The sequence below is a fragment of the Tamandua tetradactyla genome, chromosome 4, assembly GCF_023851605.1.
Source record: "Tamandua tetradactyla isolate mTamTet1 chromosome 4, mTamTet1.pri, whole genome shotgun sequence".
NCBI lineage: Eukaryota > Metazoa > Chordata > Mammalia > Pilosa > Myrmecophagidae > Tamandua > Tamandua tetradactyla.
This window is the reverse complement of record NC_135330.1, coordinates 85230548-85250601: the sequence shown is the minus strand read 5'-3', so window position 1 is coordinate 85250601 and position 20054 is coordinate 85230548. Positions and strand designations below refer to the sequence as shown.

The 20054-nt window shown below is 40.3% G+C and overlaps 1 long non-coding RNA gene and 1 pseudogene across 4 annotated transcripts; both read left to right on the top strand.

Annotated features, from left to right (window-relative positions):
- Window positions 1-380: 380 nt before the first annotated feature.
- On the top strand, window positions 381-19930 carry LOC143681165 (uncharacterized). Of its 4 annotated transcripts, none has more exons than XR_013174428.1 (5): window positions 381-958; window positions 12603-12754; window positions 13632-13726; window positions 15197-15289; window positions 19768-19930. It is a non-coding gene; the product is annotated as an uncharacterized LOC143681165 (long non-coding RNA). The 4 variants fall into 4 exon arrangements; XR_013174427.1 differs by lacking the exon at window positions 19768-19930 and adding an exon at window positions 18422-18501 and having other exon boundaries at window positions 15225-17904; XR_013174425.1 differs by lacking the exon at window positions 19768-19930 and having other exon boundaries at window positions 15225-18501.
- LOC143679108 (cytochrome c oxidase subunit 7C, mitochondrial pseudogene) lies at window positions 9040-9229 on the top strand (annotated as a pseudogene).
- Window positions 19931-20054: the final 124 nt, after the last annotated feature.

Here is a 20054-nt window from a genome sequence, read left to right as displayed (position 1 = left end):
TATCCAAGATGGTGTTGGACCACAAGGTGGTCAGTAGATGGCGTCAGACACCAAGATGATGGCCAGCACACTGCTGGTGCCATAAGCGGCTCCCCACATGCATGAGAATTCCTGAGTGCAGAGCACCTGGAGGCCTGAGTTAGAGATGCTGGGTCAGCAGTGTTCATGGTCCAACTCCCAGGACCAGGGACAGGGCGGTGGGCGCGGGGCCCTCCTGCAGTGCCTGACTGAGCCCGCATCTGTGAACTGCCACCTCACCAGCCCAGGACCCTCTCAGGCCCCCCGCCGCAGCCCGCTCCCCTCCCGCCCGCCCCCTCCCCACGCCCCCAGAGTCCCCCGCGTCTCCCCTGCAGGGGGCGCCATTGTCAAGATGGCCGCAGCCGGGAGACTCCACAGAGGCCCCGCCATCGCAGCCGTGGGACCCGCTGAGGCCGCGCTCCTGGAGGCTGCCCAGAGGGCCACCGACTGCCGTGGAGGCCTCCCACTGGGGCCTGACGAAGCAGAGACCGGGCACCGGAGCAGGAGGCGGGCAGCACCAGAGAGGCCGGGGTCCCCGCGCCATGGCGGGAGCTTGGGGGCAGCACCGCGATGAGGCCACAGCGGGCCAGGGGCGGTTTGGGGGTCAGAGCTGGTCCCCCAGGGCTCAGGGGCTGGGGGTGGCTGTGGTTGGCCGGGGGCGGCACTTTGGGAGTCGGTGGGGTCCCTGCTGTGGGCTTTTTGGGTTTAGAAGGTGTTTTCTAATTGGGGTGTTTTTGTGGGCCCCATTGTTTTAAAAAGCAAAGGTTACATATTCCTAGTTTCTAACAGTCTCTTACAAATTCATCAGAAAAGGATGAACACATCAATGAAAAAAAGAAACTTGGCAGAAGGAAACCTATCAGTAAAGAAGATTTTGCCCTAACCAGTAAATCCTAAAGAATGCGTGAATGATCCAAGGACAAGTGAAAGCCAAAATGAGGTAACATTATCTTACTTACTGACTGAAGTAAAGAAAACTCAGTGATCATTGGAGATGGTGTGAATACAGTAAAAAAGATGCTTCCAGGTGCGTAGGTCTGTGATAGATGCTTTTGGTAGCCCCTTGAGGGAAAGCAGCTGAGTGCATGAATCAAGTAGGTTTGCTACCTCTTCTAATGAAAAATGTCCTCCAGATACATCCCTACATGTGCCATGTCACTGTTCATTTCAGTAGTGCATTAGAGTAACACAGAAGGATTGGAAATCTGAATACAAACTGTTAGGTTTTAAACTGTAGCCGACTGAAAAATCAGAGAAACTGAGTCCGAGTTTAAAAAGTTTATTGTCCCTGGGCGAGGTTCCGGGGTCCGGGTGCTCAGGGTGCAGGCCAGGGAAGTCGCGCCCCCCCCCAGGAGCGGCGGGGCTAGATATAGGCTGGCTAGTGGGGTGCTGATGATGCCTACAGGGCCTCCTGTGGTAGGTTAGGAGTGTCCTGCACTTTAGGGCCGGGGGCATAGCTAGGGACCGTGTGCAGTGGGCATAGCTAGGGGCTGTGTGCAGTGGGCATAGCTACAGGCCGTGTGCAGTGGGCATAGCTAGGGGCCGTGTGCAGTGGGCATAGCTAGGGGCCGTGTGCAGTGAGCATAGCTATGGGCCGTGTACAGTGGGCATAGCTATGGGCCATGTGCAGTGGGCATAGCTAGGGGCTGTGTGCAGTGGGCATAGCTAGGGGCCGTGTGCAGTGGGCATAGCTGGGGCCGTGTGCAGTGGGCATAGCTAGGGGCCGTGTGCAGTGGGCATAGCTGCAGGCCATGTGCAGTGGGCATAGCTAGGGGCCATGTGCAGTGGGCATAGCTGGGGCCGTGTGCAGTGGGCATAGCTACAGGCCATGTGCAGTGGGCATAGCTAGGGGCCATGTGCAGTGGGCATAGCTACAGGCTGTGTGCAGTGGGCATAGCTAGGGGCCGTGTGCAGTGGGCATAGCTAGGGGCCGTGTGCAGTGGGCATAGCTAGGGGCCATGCGCAGTGGGGTCCTTTGTTTGTCAGGGCAGGTCCTGATTGGCTGAGTTTGCACAGCTGTGTGCCCGGATGGTCACGGGTTTTAGTTCACGTGGGGGCCTTCCAGCCAGAGGCGACCGGGCCAGGCCTTACACAAACTAGGGAGGAAATTTGTATTTAAGTTTTCTTAAGATGGAATGATACAAAAGTATATTTTAAAGAGATGGCTTTCTCAAACTATTTTAATGTGTAAGAACATACACATACTAATAATGTTTAGGTGAATTTTGTGCCATAAACAGCCAGATTCAAATTGTAAATCTTAGATGTTTTAAATGACATATAGTAAATACTATGTCCACATGTAAATTTAACTTATTTATTAATCAAAATGTGTTGAAAAATAAGAAACTAAATATTAATAGTAGATGTATTCAATGATGGGATTGTGGGTTACTTTTAGTTTCTGCTTTTTGTTTCATAGATAAAGTATCTGTAGTGCTCATAGAATGCATTTGTGAAGTGAAAAAGATCTGTCTTTAGAAATATAATCCAACAAAACTGAGGTTAATTTTAACCCCAAAATACCATGCTACCCGGGCTTGAATTTATTTTTCTTTTCATAAGAAATATCTGGAACCCATTGTACTTTTATTATTATTATTGTTTTTGTATCAAATAAACATGTTTTGCTTTAGTCTCACACATAAGGTAAAATTCTAAAATATTAATTACCATCTATTTTCAGCACCCTGAAGTAATGACATTCCTTTGTTCTTCCTCATGCAAAACATTTTTTAGATTTGTACATTTAGTCTCTATCATTATACACTCTAGGCATTCCTAGATTATAACATCTCAGTCTTTATTGTCTATCTTTCTTTCTGATTTCATTTGTGCCCCCAGGCCTCCTCCCTCTATCATTCTCACATTCAGCTTCATTCAGTGTTTTAACATAATTGTATTACAGTTAGGTAGTATTGTACTGTCCATTTCTGAGTTTTTACATTCTGTCCTGTTGCACAATCTGTATCCCTTCAGCTCTGATTACCAATATCTTACCCCATCTCTGCCTCCTGATGGCTTGTGTTACTAATGAAATTCTCCAAGTTTATTCACTAATGTCATTTCATATCAGCGAGACCATACAGTATTTGTCCTTTTGTGTTGGGGACCAGAGGCTAACCTAAGATGGCGATTGAGCCAACATGGCCACCCCGGCTGATGCAATGGCATCTACATAGTACAACAAGGTTCTTCACGGAAATAGGTTCCCGCTGGGACCTTCCCCCCAGCGCGAACTCCCCACCAATCATCTAACCAGCCTTTCCCGCCGGCGCGAACTCCCTCCTATCATAATGCTCCACATACCCTACCTCCCTCCCCAGGTCGGTATATATACACCCGGCTTGTTTAATAAAATTTGCAGCTTGATCAGAATCCTGTCTTGCTGTCCTTCTTGCATCTCTCTGTCCCATAGCCATTCTTCCCTCAGCAGGTGGCGGACCCCGTTGACTGTCCTGCGGGTCAGGACACTTTTGTTTCTGGCTAATCCCACTCAGCATAATGTCCTCAATTTATTCTGTTTTACAACTGCATAATATTCCATTGTATGTATATACCACAGTTTGTTTAGCCACTCATCTGTTGATGGACATTTTGGTTGTTTCCATCTCATCATAATTGTAAGTAATGCTGCTATAATCATTGGTGTGCAAATGCCTGTTTGTGTCCTTACCTGCATGTCGTCTGAGTAGATACCTGGCACTGGTATTGCCAGCTCATATGGGAATTCTATATTTAGCTTTTTGAGGAACCGCCAAACTGCCTTCCACAGCAGTTATACCATTTGACATTCCCACCAACAGTGGATAAGTGTGCCTCTTTCTCCACATCCTCTCCAGCATTTGTCATTTTCTGTTTTCTTGATAATGGCCATTCTGGTGGGTGTGAGATGATATCCCATTGTGATTTTGATTTGCATTTCCCTAATAGCCAGGTAAATTGAGGATCTCTACATGTGCCTTTTGGCCATTTGTATTTCCTCTTCTGAGAAGTGTCTGTTCAAGTCTTTTGCCCATTTTGTGATTGGGTTGTCTGTCTTTTTGTTGCTGAGTTGCACAATCTCTTTATGAATTCTGGATACTAGACCTTTATCTGATATATCGTTTCCAAATATTGTTTCCCATTGTGTAGGCTATCTTTTTACTTTCTTGATGAAATTCTTTGATGTGCAAAAGTGTTTAATTTTGAGGAGTTCCCATTTCTTTCTTTCTTTAATGCTCTTGCTTTGGGTGTAAGGTCTAGAAAACCACCTCTGAGAATATGATTTATAAGATATTTCCCTACATTTTCTTCTAATAGCTTTGTGGTCTTAGATCTAATGTTTAGGTGTTTCATGCATTTTGAGTTAATTTTTGTATAGGGTGTGAGATATGGATCCTCTTTCTTTTGCATATGGATATCCAATTCTCTAGGCAACATTCATTTATTTTCTTTAAATGTTCTTTATTTTAAAATGTAACATATATACAAAGGAAAGAGAAAAAAAGCAATGATTTTTGAAGCAAACTTCAACAAACAGTTACAGAACAGATCCCAAAGGTCAAATAATTATAAATATGAGGTACTAATAAGCAGAAATAATATTTTAGGATACCTAAACCAACTGTAATGCAACAGGAAGATATCTGGGATTCCTATTGGTGATTGTTCTAGTTTGCTAGCTGCTGAAATGCAATATACCAGAAATGGAATGGCTTTTAAAAGGGGGAATCTAATGAGTTGCTTAGCTTACAGTTCTAAGGCTGAGAAAATGTCTCAATTAAAACAAGTCTATAGAAATGTCCAATCAAAGGCATCCGGGGAAAGATACCTTGGTTCAAGAAGGCCGATGAAGTTCAGGGTTTCTCTCTCATCTGGAAAGGCACATGGTGAACACAGTCACAGTTTCTCTCTCAGCTGGAAGGGCACATGGCAAGCAAGGCATCATCTACTGGCTTTGTCTCCTGGCTTCCTGTTTCATGAAGCTCCCCGGGAGGCATCTTCCTTCTTCATCTCCAAAGGTCGCTGGCTGGTGGACTCTCTGCTTTGTAATATCACTCTCTCTGAATCTCTCTGAATCTCTAATTCTCCAAAATGTTTCCTCTTTTATAGGACTTCAGAAACTAATCAAGACCCACTCAAATGGGTGGAGACATGTCATCCCCTAATCCAGTTAAACAACCATTCTTGACTAAATCACATCACCTAGGGAGATGATCTCATTACATTTTCAAATATACAGTATTGAATAGGGAGTATTCTACCTTTAAGAAATGGGATTTATATCAAAACATGGCTTTTCTTAGGGGGCATACTTCCTTTCAAACCAGCACAGTGATCAAGTCACAGATACTGTTAATACTATTGAGGTTTATTGCCTATGTTTTATATTTCAATTAGAGGTTAGTGAAAATAAAGATGCAATTTTTATTCCATTCAAATTCATGGATACCATGAATCCTTGGGTCTCTTAGGGATGGAAAAAAAAGTTTGTGTACCCTAGGTTAAGAATACATGAATTAAAATTTGAAAGCAGGCTTCTTTAAAATCAGCAAGAATGTTCTAGTTTGCTAGCTGCTGGAATGCAACATACCAGAGATGGATTGGCTTTTAATAAAAGGGGATTTATTTTGTTGGTTCTTCAGAGGAAAGGCAGCTAACTTTCCACTGAGGTTCTTTCTTACATGGAAGGCACAAGATGGTCTCTGCTGGTCTTCTCTCCAGGCCCCTGTGTTCCAACAACTTTCCCTGGGGTGACTTCTTTCTGCATCTCCAAAGGCCTGGGCTGAGCTACTAGTGCTGAAATGAGGAATGCAGAGCTGCTTAGGCTGTGCTATTTGGCGCTCTCTCATTTAAGCACCAGCCAATTAAGTCAAACGTCACTCATTGCAGCAGACACACCTTCTAACTGACTACAGATGTAATTAGCAACAGATGAGGTTCACATACTGTTGTCTTATGTCTGCAGCAACAAGACTAGGTATGCTCACCTGGCCAAGTTGACAACTGAATCTAACTAACAAAAAGAACAACTGGCAATCTTGATATTCATTTCCATTATTGCTTAGAGACACAAGGGTAGAGAATACAGTGATCACTTGTTTAAATTTTGTATTTATAAAGAATGGAATTCCAATTAATGTTTTACTGCATTTAACTCCTGCACTGATATATGTAACAGTGGATGGCAATAAATTAATAACTCTCATGACAAGTCAATACTGAACAACAAAAAGCATAAAAGTTCTATAAAATGAGACTATTCTTGTCCTTATACATTAAACTACAAAATGGTTTATGATCATGATACTGAATTCTCTCTGAATTCATAATTAATTAAATTTTATGTATACTGAATTTTAGAAGAAAAGGACTACCTATTTAGAAGAATATATTTGGCAGATGTAGTTAAATAATCAAATTTAACTATAAGGAGGTCTTTTAAATATATGTAACCAGAGTTTACTGATTAGCCATTTAATGTGTGTAGACATCAATAAAACAAAAATTTTTTTTTGAAACACAAATCCTGATTCTAAACCCTCTTAACCTAGATAGCTGATACGAGTACTATAGTAATTCACATTGCTTATGGCTAAGTTAAAAGGAAATCATTATTCTTTACATGTAATAGGAATTAGGATTATTAAAAATAGCACTCAAAATATGAAGATATTTCACTAAAATTTCATTCAAAAATCAAAATGAAGAGAATCAAGATTTTTACAATTTGAAACAAATAATATTAGATGTGTAAATTAACTAATTTTTAAAATGCTCTTGGATGCCAAAATCTGTCTTAACTCTAATTAATTTAATTGAGTTTAATAGTAAGCTATAACTTAACAATAGAAGAACACAAGTTTATCCCACCTAGTTACTTTGCAGCTTGATTCAATTAAGTCGTTTTCAAACTCAAGAAGGCTGGAAGGCAGATCATATTCCAATGAGGATGTCAGTCTTTTCAAGTGTAATAAACCAACACAAAATTTTGCTCCCATCTCTTCCATTTCTTGAGAACCAATCTGTAAACCCTAGGAATAAAGCAGTATTACAGATGTAACTAGAAAATTCGCTATCTTTTGGCTGCATTTCATTAAAAGTATATAAAAGAAACATAACAATATTTAAAAAATTAAAAGTTTGGTATTTTGTATGGAACTAGGTCTCAACAAGTGCAACGTCTTAACAATATACAATTATTTTAGGTCACAAAGGAAACCAAATGTCCTCAAAGACTATTTCTAAAATGTCTGTTCTCATTCAGTAGAATGCAAACTATTTTCACTAACACTCTGGGAAGAAACAAAAGCCACTTAACTGTGAAAAAGATCTTTGTTGGTGGCTTTAAAGATGACATTTAAGAGCATCACCTAAGAGATTATTTTGAGAATTATGGGAAAATTGAAATGATTGAACTCATGACTAATGGATGCAGTGGCAAGAAGAGAGGCTTTGCTTTTGTAACCTTTGAGAATCACAACTCTGTGGCTAAGACTTTAATTAAGAAATACCATAATTTGAATGGCCTCAACTGTGAAGTAAGGAAAGGCCTGTCTAAGAAAGAGATAGCCAGTGCTTCATCCAGCCAAAGAGGTCAAATTGTTCTGGAGACTTCGGTGGTGGTCGTGGAGGTGGTTCTGGTGGGAATGACACCTGTGGTCATGGAAGAAACTTCAGTGGTCGTGGTGGCTTTGGTGGCAGCCGAGGTGGTGGTGGACATGGTGGCAGTGGGAACAGCTGTCATGGGCTTAGTAATGATGGAAGCAATTTTGGACGTGGCAGAAGCTACAATGATTTGGGCAGTTACAACAATCCGTCCTCAAATTTTGGACCCATGCAGAGAGGAAACTTTGGAGGCAGAAGTTCTGGTCCTTATGGTAGTGGAGGTGAATACTTTGTGAAACCACGAAACCAAGGTGGCTATGGTGGTTCCAGCAGCAGCAGTAGTTACAGCAGTGGCAGAAGGTTTTAACTATTTCCAGGAAACAAGGCTTAGCAGGAGAGAAAAGTCAGAGAAGTGACAGGGAAGCCACAGGTTACAACGGATTGTGAACTCAGCCAAGCACAGTGGTGACTATGAAGAAGACATGTTTTAGACAATATTCATGTGTATGGGTAAAAAAACCCACAAGGGCTGTAATTGTATAACAGGCTATTTTAGTTTCTGTTCTGTGGAAAGTGTAAAGCATTTCAACAAAGGGTTTTAGCATAGTTATTTTTTTTTACATCCATGCTGTTGATTGCTAAATGTAATAGTCTGATCATGATGCTGAATAAATACGTCATTTTAAAAATGTGCTGTGTAAAGTTAGTCTACTCTGAAGCCATCTTGATAAACTACCCCAACAGTGTGAAGTTATACCTCCTTCGGGGTGGTGTCAGGTTCTATTCAAAATTCATTTATGATCTTAGAAGACTGCTTGTGTGCAGAGAAGCCTTTTTGTCTTCAGAAACCTTGGTGTAGTTGAATTGACAGTTACTGTGCTGTGACCTGGAGTTCATCAGTAAAAAGGGTCACCCAATCAAACTTTCAGAATTTCATTTGGTTATAAAAATGATTGTTAGCAAATCCTATGCAATATATCTAAGCTGAATAACGGTACCAGTTAAAGTTATAGATAGGAAATGAACCTTTTGTATCATCCATTATCACATGTAATAAATAAACAATACAATATCCCCTTTAAAAAAAAGCAGTCTCAGTGAAGAAAAAATTTAAAGGGATATCCGTTTAAAAATCGCACACAATATTCTAAATTTAACAAACTAGGTGCTTTAGGAGCAAATATGATGTGTTTATTGTTAAATGCACAAATGTATATACCTACATCTAATATATTAATAGCAAAAAATTTTTAATAATGTACTTCTTGAACAGTTCTTTGTAAATTACTAATCAGTATTTAAATTTATGTACTGGAATGCACATTCCTAAAATGATGGCTGCAGAGACAAGGTCGGGAAAGTGTACTGAGTTGGTGTCACCATTTCTCCTGCCTTCAGTCTCTGAGCTTTCTGCATGTCTCCACCAGGACCATGTTGGGGCAGAGCATCCAGAGGCTCATGACCTCTGTGTCCACAGGAGCCACCGTGAGGAGGGGCCTGGGAAGAATTTGCCATTTTCAGTAGAAAACAAGTGGCGGTTACTAGTTTGATGACTTGGTACTTTGGATCTGGATTTGCTGAACCTTTCTTTATAGTAAGAAGCCAATTGCTTAAGAAATAAGAATATTTTGGTTTTATTCATGAAACAGCTATGAAGTGGAGCATTTTAAAAAAGCACAGTCCTGAACTAGGGCTCAAACTCTGTTAAATGCATAGCGTGTTGGATATGTTTATAAATAAACTTACTACATGAGCCAAAAGAAAAATTATGACCTTAAAAAGACTCAAATAACTAAGAATTTTGTAAGGAGTTTAGGCAAACTATTCGTATTCAGATGATTAAATTCGTTATTGCAAAGTACATATAACTCAGTAGAACAAACCTATCATTTATTAAATACTTGAAAATGCTTTTAGTACTCACAGGAGGAAAGTCTTCAAATATTTTTTGTGGGTAGAAGTTCTGAGATGGTTTACCTTATACTTTCCTTGATCACAGCCACACAGAGTACTCTCCATGGTATAGCTCCTCTGTACTCCTATTTCTCTCCGTACTACAACACAGGCTGTTGACTCTTTAGATTTTTCTAGTACGAAACTACAGCTGCTCATGCAAAATGCTGTGCAATATGACTCAGTATCTTAGGCAAAGTCTGTAAAGATAATAATGGTAAAAGTAAAAAATTTTTTCATTTAAAAAATGCGGTAAAACCACAGAGCAGGGCCAATTATAAGAAGGGCTAAAGATATGAATAGGCATTTTTCTGAAGAGCAAATACAGATGGCTGAAAAGCAAACTGAAGGGAAAAATTTTTTGAAGAGAAAATTCAACTTCACTCATATCTTTAATTGAAGTTTGATCTGTTTATCAGCTTCTTTGACAATTGCTGTATGGAGTAATGCTGAGTTTCACATTTACTCTAACTCTGAGCCTTAGGCATCACTAGGTATCCAAAGTTCCATGGAGATACCAGGGTACCCACATAGAGCACAGCATCCCTGAATTTAGAAATAACACTTAAAACTCAAGAATAACTTACTGCCCTAATTTTCTTATATGTATTTTCTAAAAGAGACCATGCAATATTTATCCTTTTGTTACTGGTTTATTTTGCTTAACATAATGTCCATAAGGTTCATTCACATCGTTGCGTGCCTCATGGCTTCACTTCTTTCTGTAGCTGCACAATATTCCATCGTGTGTGTACACCACAGTTTGCCATTCCACTCTTCCATTTGTACCCTTCAATCACCTCCATCCTTTTACTATCATGAATAATGCTACCATAAACATCAGTGTACAAATGTCTATTAGAGTTCCTACTTTCAGTTCTTCCAAGTATATTCCTAGTAACAGGACTACCTAAACAGATCATGATCCTGTAGTTATCCTGTGAATGTGCTACTTTACTGTGTTTTTTTTTTTTTAAGTCTTATGTACCCCAGAAAAGCCATGTTTTAATCCTGATTCAGTCTTTGCAGAGGCAGCAACTTCTTTTAACCCTAATTCATCATTGTAGGTCAGAAACCTTGATTAGATGAACTCTATGGAGCTGCAGCTCCAACAATTCCAGGTGGGTCTTGATTAGTTATTGGAATCCTTCAAAAGAGGAAGATTTTGGAGAGAAACTCCAGAGCCAACAGAGAGACAGCCAATAGAAACTTCAAAGCAGAGCTGACACAGATGCCAACACTTGGAGAACAGAGACACAGATGTTTGGAGAAGCTTGGAGCCCCTCAAACGTGGCCATGAGATATTAAAACAAACCAGCACCTGGAGAGAACCACAGGGAGCCAAGAAATGAAAGGCAGGCCCTGAGAAGTGAAGTGAGGAGCCCCCACAGGATGAGAGACTGAAAAATGGGAGCCCAGGAGTAAGGGACCAGCAGATGCCACCTACATGACCTCTCCTAGACATAGTGACTCCCCATCTGACAGAGGTGTTTCAGATCCATTGGCCTTCCTTGGATTAGGATTATCTTCCCTGGATGACTTCCTGTGGACATTTTATAGGCTTAGAATAGTAAATTTGCAACTTATTAAATTCTCTTTTAAAAAGTCATTCCATTTCTGGTATCTCACACTCTGGCAGCATTTAAGAAACAAATACAATTACCCTCCAGAGGGACTCCACCCTTCTGCTACCCTCTCAACATTGAATAAAGATGCCTCTCTCCACATTTTCTCTTGGATTTGAATCTTTCTGTTTGTTTTATGTATTTTGTATTTGTAGATATCACTGAGATATAACCACATACCATATATTCTGTCAAAAATAAATCATCAATTTCTCACTATATCCTCACATAGTTATGCAACTTAAGCATTAAAATCCTATTTCCTCCCCCACCCTAGACCCTGGTAACCTGTGTTCTAGATTCTGCCTCTGAGTTCATTTGTTCTAATTGTTTCATAGCTGTGAGATCATGAAATTTTTTGTGTCTGGCTTATTTCAGTTGTCAGGATGTCTTCAGTGTTCATCCGTATTGTCACATATATCTGGACTTCTCTCCTATTCACAACTGAACAATATTCTATTGTATATTTATACTGCATTGATCCAGTCATCATTTGATGGACACCTGTATTGCTTTCACATTCTGGCAATTGTGAATAATTCCTCCATGAACATTGATGTGCAAATATCTGTTCTAGTCTCTATGGCCAATGTTTTGGGTGTATACCTAGAAGTGGGATTACTGGGTCATATGGTTATTCTATACCTGACTTACTGAGCAACCACCAAGCTGTCTTCTGTACACCTGCATCATTTTTCATTTGTATTTATTTTTATTGAACTGTTTATCCCTTACCTATTCTTCCATCGATGTGCTCATCTTTTAATTATAGTGTCTACTATGTCCTACTACCTCTATTCTGTGAGTGTGATATAAATTGCACAATTTTCCTAGGGTTTGACACTTACTATTTGTCCCATGCAGATTTTTTTTCCATACAAACATTTGATGTTCATTTTTTCAAATATAGCAGTTTTCCTTTATGATTTTGAGTCATAGTAACATTGTAACATAGTAACATTGTAAAGAATCATTCTGTGTAGTCTTCTAGAATGTGATAGACCTTATTTTATAGATTCATATCTTTGTATGCATTTGAAATTTGTCCTAGTCTAGGGGGTGTGGTATAGATGCAACTTTCATGGCCCATAGGGCCATCTAGTTATCCCTGTGACATTGACATCAGCTTTTCTCTGCTCATTCGAGATGTCATCTGTATTAGGAAATTGTACATATTTGTAGGATTAAGTCCCATCCTGAATGAGGTGGGTCACACTTTTCCTGAAGTAGCTCCACCAAATGTACCTACTTAACAATGGGGTTACACCCACAGGAAAGAATTAGATTTAAGAACATGTTTTTCTGGGGCACATTCAGCAATCTTTTTAGGATTTTGCTTGAAACTCTCAACAGTAAACATACTAAAAGTCAATTTCTTAAGATATTTTCTATGTCACTTGTTTCTGGACCCTTCAGATTGACCAGAAATGTGCTGTCACAGGCCTCAGTGTCATTCAAGGATGTGGCTGTGGAGCTCACCCAGGAGGAGTGGCAGCTCCTGGGCCCTGCCCAGAGGACCCTGTACAGAGGCGTGAGGCTGGAGAACAACAGCCACCTCATCTCAGCGGGTGAGCACATTGTAGCCCCCCATGGAATGATTTCTCTTTTCTTCTTCTTTTTTTAATATTAATTACATATTTTTAAAAATTCTGTGTTCCTATTCACCAGCCTCTGCATAGTGAAACATAGGGGTCAGTGACACACAAGTCTCATTAAAGATATCCCTCAAAATCTTAATGTTGTCTCCTGTTTCTCATCAAAACAGAAAGGAAATTAACCCAAGGGAAACCACGGGACTCTGAAAGTGATAGAAAGTCCAAGATCAAAATTTCCAGAGTGAAAGAGTCACTGCACAATGGAGTTTTTCCTCCATGTGCACAGTTGCTCTTACTGTGATGAGGAAAATTGTTCTTTGCTGAGCATCTGTAGGTTAAATGTACTTGATCCTGAAGTAAACTCATCATAATTTAAAAATCTTAAAAATATAAATTCTGTGTGGTGAGCAAACTCAATGTGTATCAGAAAATTTACACAGGGATAATCCCTTATGACACCCTAAATGATCATAAGAACTTACCCAGAATTATTCTTCATTACTTAAAAGGTTAGTATCAGGAGATAGCCAACATTTCAGTATATATAAGAAATAATTTACCAAAATGAGATCTCCTTGACTATCTCAGAATATTTATCAAAATCAAGAAATTAACATTGATAAAATGCTAGGATTTAATAAGTGGAGCTTATTCATTTTTTACCTATTTTCCAAATAACATCCATTGCAGAAAAGAAAATCCAGAGCATTGCATTACATTCCATTATCATGTCTCCTTATTCTCCCTTAACCTCAAACATCTTACCATTTCATTGTGTTTTACAATCATGTCATATTTCAAGAGTTTGGAGCATATTTTGTTTGGACTTTTCCTGTTTCCTTATGATTAGGCATAGTAATGCACCTTTGGCAGCAGTAGCACAGAAAGGATGCTGACCAGGAGCAACATGCTGTCAACTCGTCCTATTGCAACTGATGTCAACTGGTAAGAAGAGCACCATTTTACCTTTTGTATCAATAAATATCAGGTGATGAGATACTGTTGGTTAGATATCCTGCTAATTCTCAAACTTTCACCTCCAGAGCTAGCATCTATTTCTGACCCTTACCACGGTTGCCTAAGAGTGATCTTTTAAAATGTATTCCTTCTGCATTCATCAGCTGGAATTCTGTCATAAAGAAGAGTTTCTTCAGTTATTGCAAACACCATGGGTGTGAATACCAGTATATAATGTCATGAGGGTGTATACAGTATAATTATGAGAGCTGTTATGTACAATTACTGCATTCCTCAATCTACTGATTAAATGAGCCCCTACTACTTTTAAAATGCAGGGCTTTTTTTTTTTTCTGTTAAAAGCGTTTGTGTGTATGAACAAACAAAATCAATGTTTGTAACTTTATTGGTGGGTTCCACCAACATCCCCAATTCAGACAAAAGCCTTAGAATTTAACAGTAACTATTTCCTTAACTACCTCTAAACATATATTATTTTCTGTTCTGTCTTCTAGATCCCAAAATATCTCTTCCCTTCTCTTCATATCTGTTTCCACTGATTCTCTCTCCTGGGTTTATTTCAACAAAATTTTAACTTTTGTAATCTTCGCACCTTTAGTCACCCTCTGCACAACAACCACAATGATCTTATGACCTTTTTGTTATTTTCCAGTGTTGATTCATGTTTACAAAAAAAAATAATGCGAAAGGTTCAGAATTCCCACATACCCCTTCCCTCACACAAACTGTTTTCCCTACTGGTTTATTTTTCCCTTTTTTAATGCAGCTTCATAGAGCTATCCAAAATATACAATCACTGGCTCACAGTCTCAGCACATAGTTGTGTATACATTCCAATGATCAGTTTTAGAAGATTTTCATTTAGTGTGGTATGTTTGTTATTTTTTTAAATTATTTTTATTGAGAAATATTCACACACAGTTCATCCATAGTGTACAATCAATGGTTGAAATATCATCACATTGTTGTATATTCATCACCATGATCATTTTTTGAACTTTCACATCACTTCAGAAAAAGAAACAAAAAAGAAAAATTTGATACACATCCCAGATCCCTTACCCCTCCTTCTTATTAACCACTAATATTTCAATCTACTTCATTTTTTTTTTTTACCCCTTATCCATCCCATTATATTTTATGCATCTCTCCATACCCGGGATAAAAGGAGCAACAGATGCAAGGTTTTCACAATCACATGGTCACATTGTAAAAGTTATATGGCTATGCAATGACCTTCCAGAATCAAGGCTACTGTAACACAGCTCAACAGTTTCAGGTTTTTCCCTCTAGCCACTCCAATACACGATAAACTAAAAAGGGTTATCTATGTGATGCATAAGAATAAGCTCTAGGACAACCTCTTGACATTGTTTGAGATTTCTTAGCCACTGAAATGTTATTTTGTTTCATTTCTCTTTTCCCCCTTTTCATCAGCAAGGCTTTCTTAATCCCATGTTGCCAGGTCCTGACTTCATCCCTAGGAGTACACTAGATTCTTTCAAGAAGAAAAGAAATGTCTTCATATAGGTATGGTGGGAAAGGTGTGGCTGTTTCCTTAGGTTGAATTGTAGGTGTGCAAGTAAAGCTGTTTAGAAATGAACAGAAAGAAAGAAATACTAGAGGCAATGTGGTGATAAAGAAGTACCTATTTACTGTTGGTCGGGAAGCTGAGAGGTGCAGCTCCTCCAGGGGGCAGTGTGGTGGCTCTGCAGGGGGCTAAGGATGGGGTTGCCCTATGATCCTGCAACCCCATTGCTAGGTATTTTACTGGAGGAACTGAGAGTGGGGACAGAAATAGACATTTACACACTGTTATGTTTGTTATTGATGAATCAATATTGTTATTTATATTATTAGCTGAAGTCAATATTTCACCTTAAGACTCAATCTTTCTGTTGTAAAGTTCTATTTTTAAAAAAAAATTTATTGTGGAAACATAATAGAAGATGGAATTCTCCATTTTAACCACCATAACCTTTAGTATTAAGTGACCTTAATTAGACACAATGATAGTTTATAGGTACATTGCATTTGGACAAGACAGAGTAATTCGTACAAGCCTGACTTTCTTCCAGAAGAGCTAACATTGGACAAATGAAGCAACTTTTTTGACATTCCACAATAGATATTTCCAGATAATACTCTTTAAGAGAAAAGAAGTACACAATTTTAGCCCCTCAGTCCACTACTTCCTTGTTTTGGGGACATTTCAAGGCAAAACAAAGGAAAGTAAACTCAGTGCCAGCAGAATGAAGGAAAATTCAGGTAGAGGAGGAAAAACAAAATACAGAGTATGAAAAAAGTGAAGTAAGTGATAAATGGTTACAGGTTAAATCGATTCCCTGAAAAAGATATGTTAAAATCCCAACCACCAATCCCAAGACTGAGATCCAATTTGGAAATAGAATCTTGGAAGATGTGATTAGTTCAGATGAGGCTACCCTGAATTGTGTTGGGGCCTTCATCCAACATGACTGGTATGGTGGTTTGAAACACGTATGTACTCCAGAAAAACCATGTTTTCATCCAAATCCAGTTTTGTGGGGCTAGACCTATTGTTAACACTGGGATACTCTGATTGGATTGTTTCCATGGAGATGGGACACAATTGTGGGTGTTGGCTTTTGGTTAAATGGAGATGTGACTCCACCCATTGAAGGTGGGTATTTAATAGTTTGCTAGAGTCCTTTAAAAGGGGAAACACTTTGGAGAAACTTCAGATGCAAATGCTTGCAGTGCTGACAGAGGAAATACCTGGACACAGGAAGAACCCAGAAGATATTGGCATGTGCCTTCCCATTTGATGCTAAGCAAGCCAGAATGCAGAGTTGTGTCCGGGAGGAGCTAAGTGAAGGCCCACATATGCTTAGAGAGTAAATCACTGGCATCAGAATTTGGAAGCAACAGAACCAGGAACAAGGATCAGCAGACACCATCCATATGTCTTCCCATGTAACAGATATCAGTATTTCTTGAGTCAAGGTATCCTTTCCTGGATGCCTGAGTTAGGTATTTTTCTGACCTTAGAATTGTTAACTTGTAACATAGTAAATTCCCTTTATAAAAGCAATTCCATTTCTGGTATGTTGCATTCCAGCAGCTTTTGCAAATGAAAACTGCTGGTGTCCTTATCAGCAGAGAAACCTTAAATAGAGTTAGTGTGTTGGTTTGCAGCTTCAGAAAAACCATGTTCTCATAATCCAGTCATGAGGGGGCAGACCTATTGTAAGGTGGGACCTTTTGTTTAGGTTGTTTTCATAGAGGCATGACCCACCCAATTGTGGTGGCATCTTTTGAGTACATTATTTCCATTGAGATGTGACTACACCCATTCAAGGTAGGTCTTAATTAGCTTACTGGAGTCTTTGAAAGATCTGACATAGTGAGCAGAGAGATGCAACTAGACAGACATTTGAAGATGCTAAGCTAAGAGATGAAATCCAGAGATTGCCCCAGAGAAGCTAAGTAAGGTCCCACAGGCACTTATGGAGAAAGTCACTGGAATCTGAGGCTGAACGCAACAAACTGGGAAGGAGCAGCAGATGCCAGCTCTGTGCCTTCCCAGCTGAAAGAGTTTCTCCAGATGTCACCATCCTTTCTTCAAAGGCAAGGTATCTATCTCTGGATGCCTTAATTTGGACATTTTCATGGCCTTAGAACTATAAACTTATAACTTAATACATTCCCTCTATAAAAGTGAGTCCATTTCCAGTATATTGCAATCTGGCAGCTTGAGCAAACCCAAACAGCCAGTAAGAGGGAGGCAGGGAGAGATGTCCATGGCATAGACCTAGACTTGATTTCTGCTTCTAGGAGCCAGGGAAACCATGGAATCCAAGCCACCCATCAGAAGCCAGGAAAGAGGCCTTGGGATGGTTAGTGTATGTGTTAACCTCAACAGGTGATGGTGCCCAGTTGTCTGGCCAAGCAAGCACTTGCCTGACTGTTGCTGCAAGGACATTTCATAGACTTGAATCACCAGTGAGTTGATTGCATCTATGCCCTATTGCATCTGAAGTCAACTAAGGGGGGTGTCTTCCACAAAGAGAGACATTTAATCCAACCACCTGGATGCTTTTAAGGGAGAAGTGATGAACTCAGCAGTCAGAAGAGAGAACTTTCATCTCTACTTCGGCCAGCAGGTAAATTCATTGAAGACCTTCAGAGTGCCAGCTTACAGCCTTCCCTACGTAATTTGGAATTGTACCTCTGCAGTGGCATGAGGCACTTTTTAAAGCCTCATACTATTACAGATATATTCCTTTGGTCCTGTCTCACTAGAAAACCCCCAGGGAGTAGAAAGCATTTCCAAGGGGCTCAGAGCACAGGTCATTGATGGAAAAACCAGGACCAAAGATATTTATCTTCTCCTGAGAACCCTAAGGGTCATCTACTCAAATAAAGCATCACGATTTATGGAGGTGGAAATTAAAGCCTTTCCTGTATCCTCCTTTGAGAGTGGAAGAGGGAGGAAGCTCTACATTTCTATGTCCACTTCAGGACCTCAAACTGGGTATCATTTAAATGTGTTCAATAAAGTAGAAGCCCTCAATTGTCACACTATGGAGAGCCATTAGATTCAGGACCAGCTTCTCCTACACCTTGTGGCTGAGTCATATGAGTCACATCCTCCTGAGCAATGCTCTGCCCTTGATGTAGGCTGATGCCGTGAAGGGCTTCATCAAGACGCATGCCATAGAGAGGAGTGAACTTTCTGAACTCCAAACCCACACAGAAAAGTGAGTGCATTTATGAAGACAAAAACCCTGCATGTCATCTGCTCCTTCCCTGCAAGTGTTGCACAGAGGTCACCACCACCGGTGAGAGACCCCATTTCAAGTCTAAAGCTGGTTGGGTCTCATGCAGACTGCAGAAATTCCTCAATTTCCCTTTTCTTGCCCTAGAAGAAATCGACATGGAACAGGAAGCCTCCTTAAAAGACTGCCTGGTATGATAGTAGCACAACATTGTGAATGTAATTAACAGCTCTGAAGTATATTTGTGAATGTGGTAAAAAAGAGAAATTTTAGGCCGTGTATATGTTACTAGAAAAAAAAAATAAAAGAAAAAAACATACAATTGTCCAACATGGTGAACCGTATTGTAAAGGATGGATTATAGTAGAACAATTATAACAGTGTTCTCTCATGAATCATAACTGTGCCACACTACTGCAAGGTGTTACTAATAGGGTGGTACATGGGAGCTGTATTTTTTTTTTAAGTAAACATTTAAAAAGGACCACCTGGTAGGTACACCTGAGACATGGTGGGACTTCCTCTACAAAACTGATGTCCGCTCTCTCACTCCATGTTCCTCATCCCCGCCAGTCTACCATTTCAGGGACCCACACATGACACGCTGCTGGGTTACCTCACATCAGGGCCTGATCAACAGCTTTAGTTAGAAACACTCTGGAAATGACATGGACTGTTGAAATCCCCAGTACAATTCTAAAATAAGTTTATTGTTCCCACTGTTAAAAATAGTGAAGTTGAGGGTATTTTCTCCAGTGATGAAATAGTTCCAGTATTTTGATAGGGGTGTGAATGGCAGGGATGGATAATCAGGTAAAACTCAGCTAACTGCGGACAGACGCGTGAAAAAGTGGAGCAAAACGTTAGGGCTAGACTCTAGGTGGTGGATATACGGTGTTTACTGTTAAATTCTTCCAGCTTTTCGGTATGTTTGAAAATATTATGTAATGTTGGAAAAATTAATCGAACTCTGCACTTTAAGTCCGTAGGTTACACTATATGTAATTGATATCCCAAAAAAGGAGTATTACCAGAGCTGAGGAGGGGATGGGTCAATAACGGAATGAAAAGAAAACAATACTCCTATTGGTTGATACATGTGATTGTTTAATTTTTAAAATATTTTTTAAAAGAAAAAAAAATCCTTTTAATTTCCTGGGCAACTCCGGTTCTCTTGAGTAGATAGGTAAAAATTATCCTCGGTCTAGACGACTTTGAAGTAAAGGACTGCTTTCTTCTTAAAATAAGCTTTTCTCGCCCGAAACGTCTCGCTCCTCCTACCCTGAATCCCGAGGAAGAAAACCCCCGTGGGCTGAGGGTTCCTGAAACAACCAGGACTGTGGAACCCACACCTCATCGCGGCCCGGGTGTGCCCCGCCCGGCCCCCAGTGCCCAGCCCGCCTGGACCTCTCCGCCCCTGCCAGCCTCCCGGCAAGGCCCCGGTGCGCCCTGCACCCCGCCCGGCTCCAGCTCTGCTCACACACCTGCGCCCTGCCCCCGGGGTCCCGTTCCCGGCTTTGCGCCGACCCCGCGAG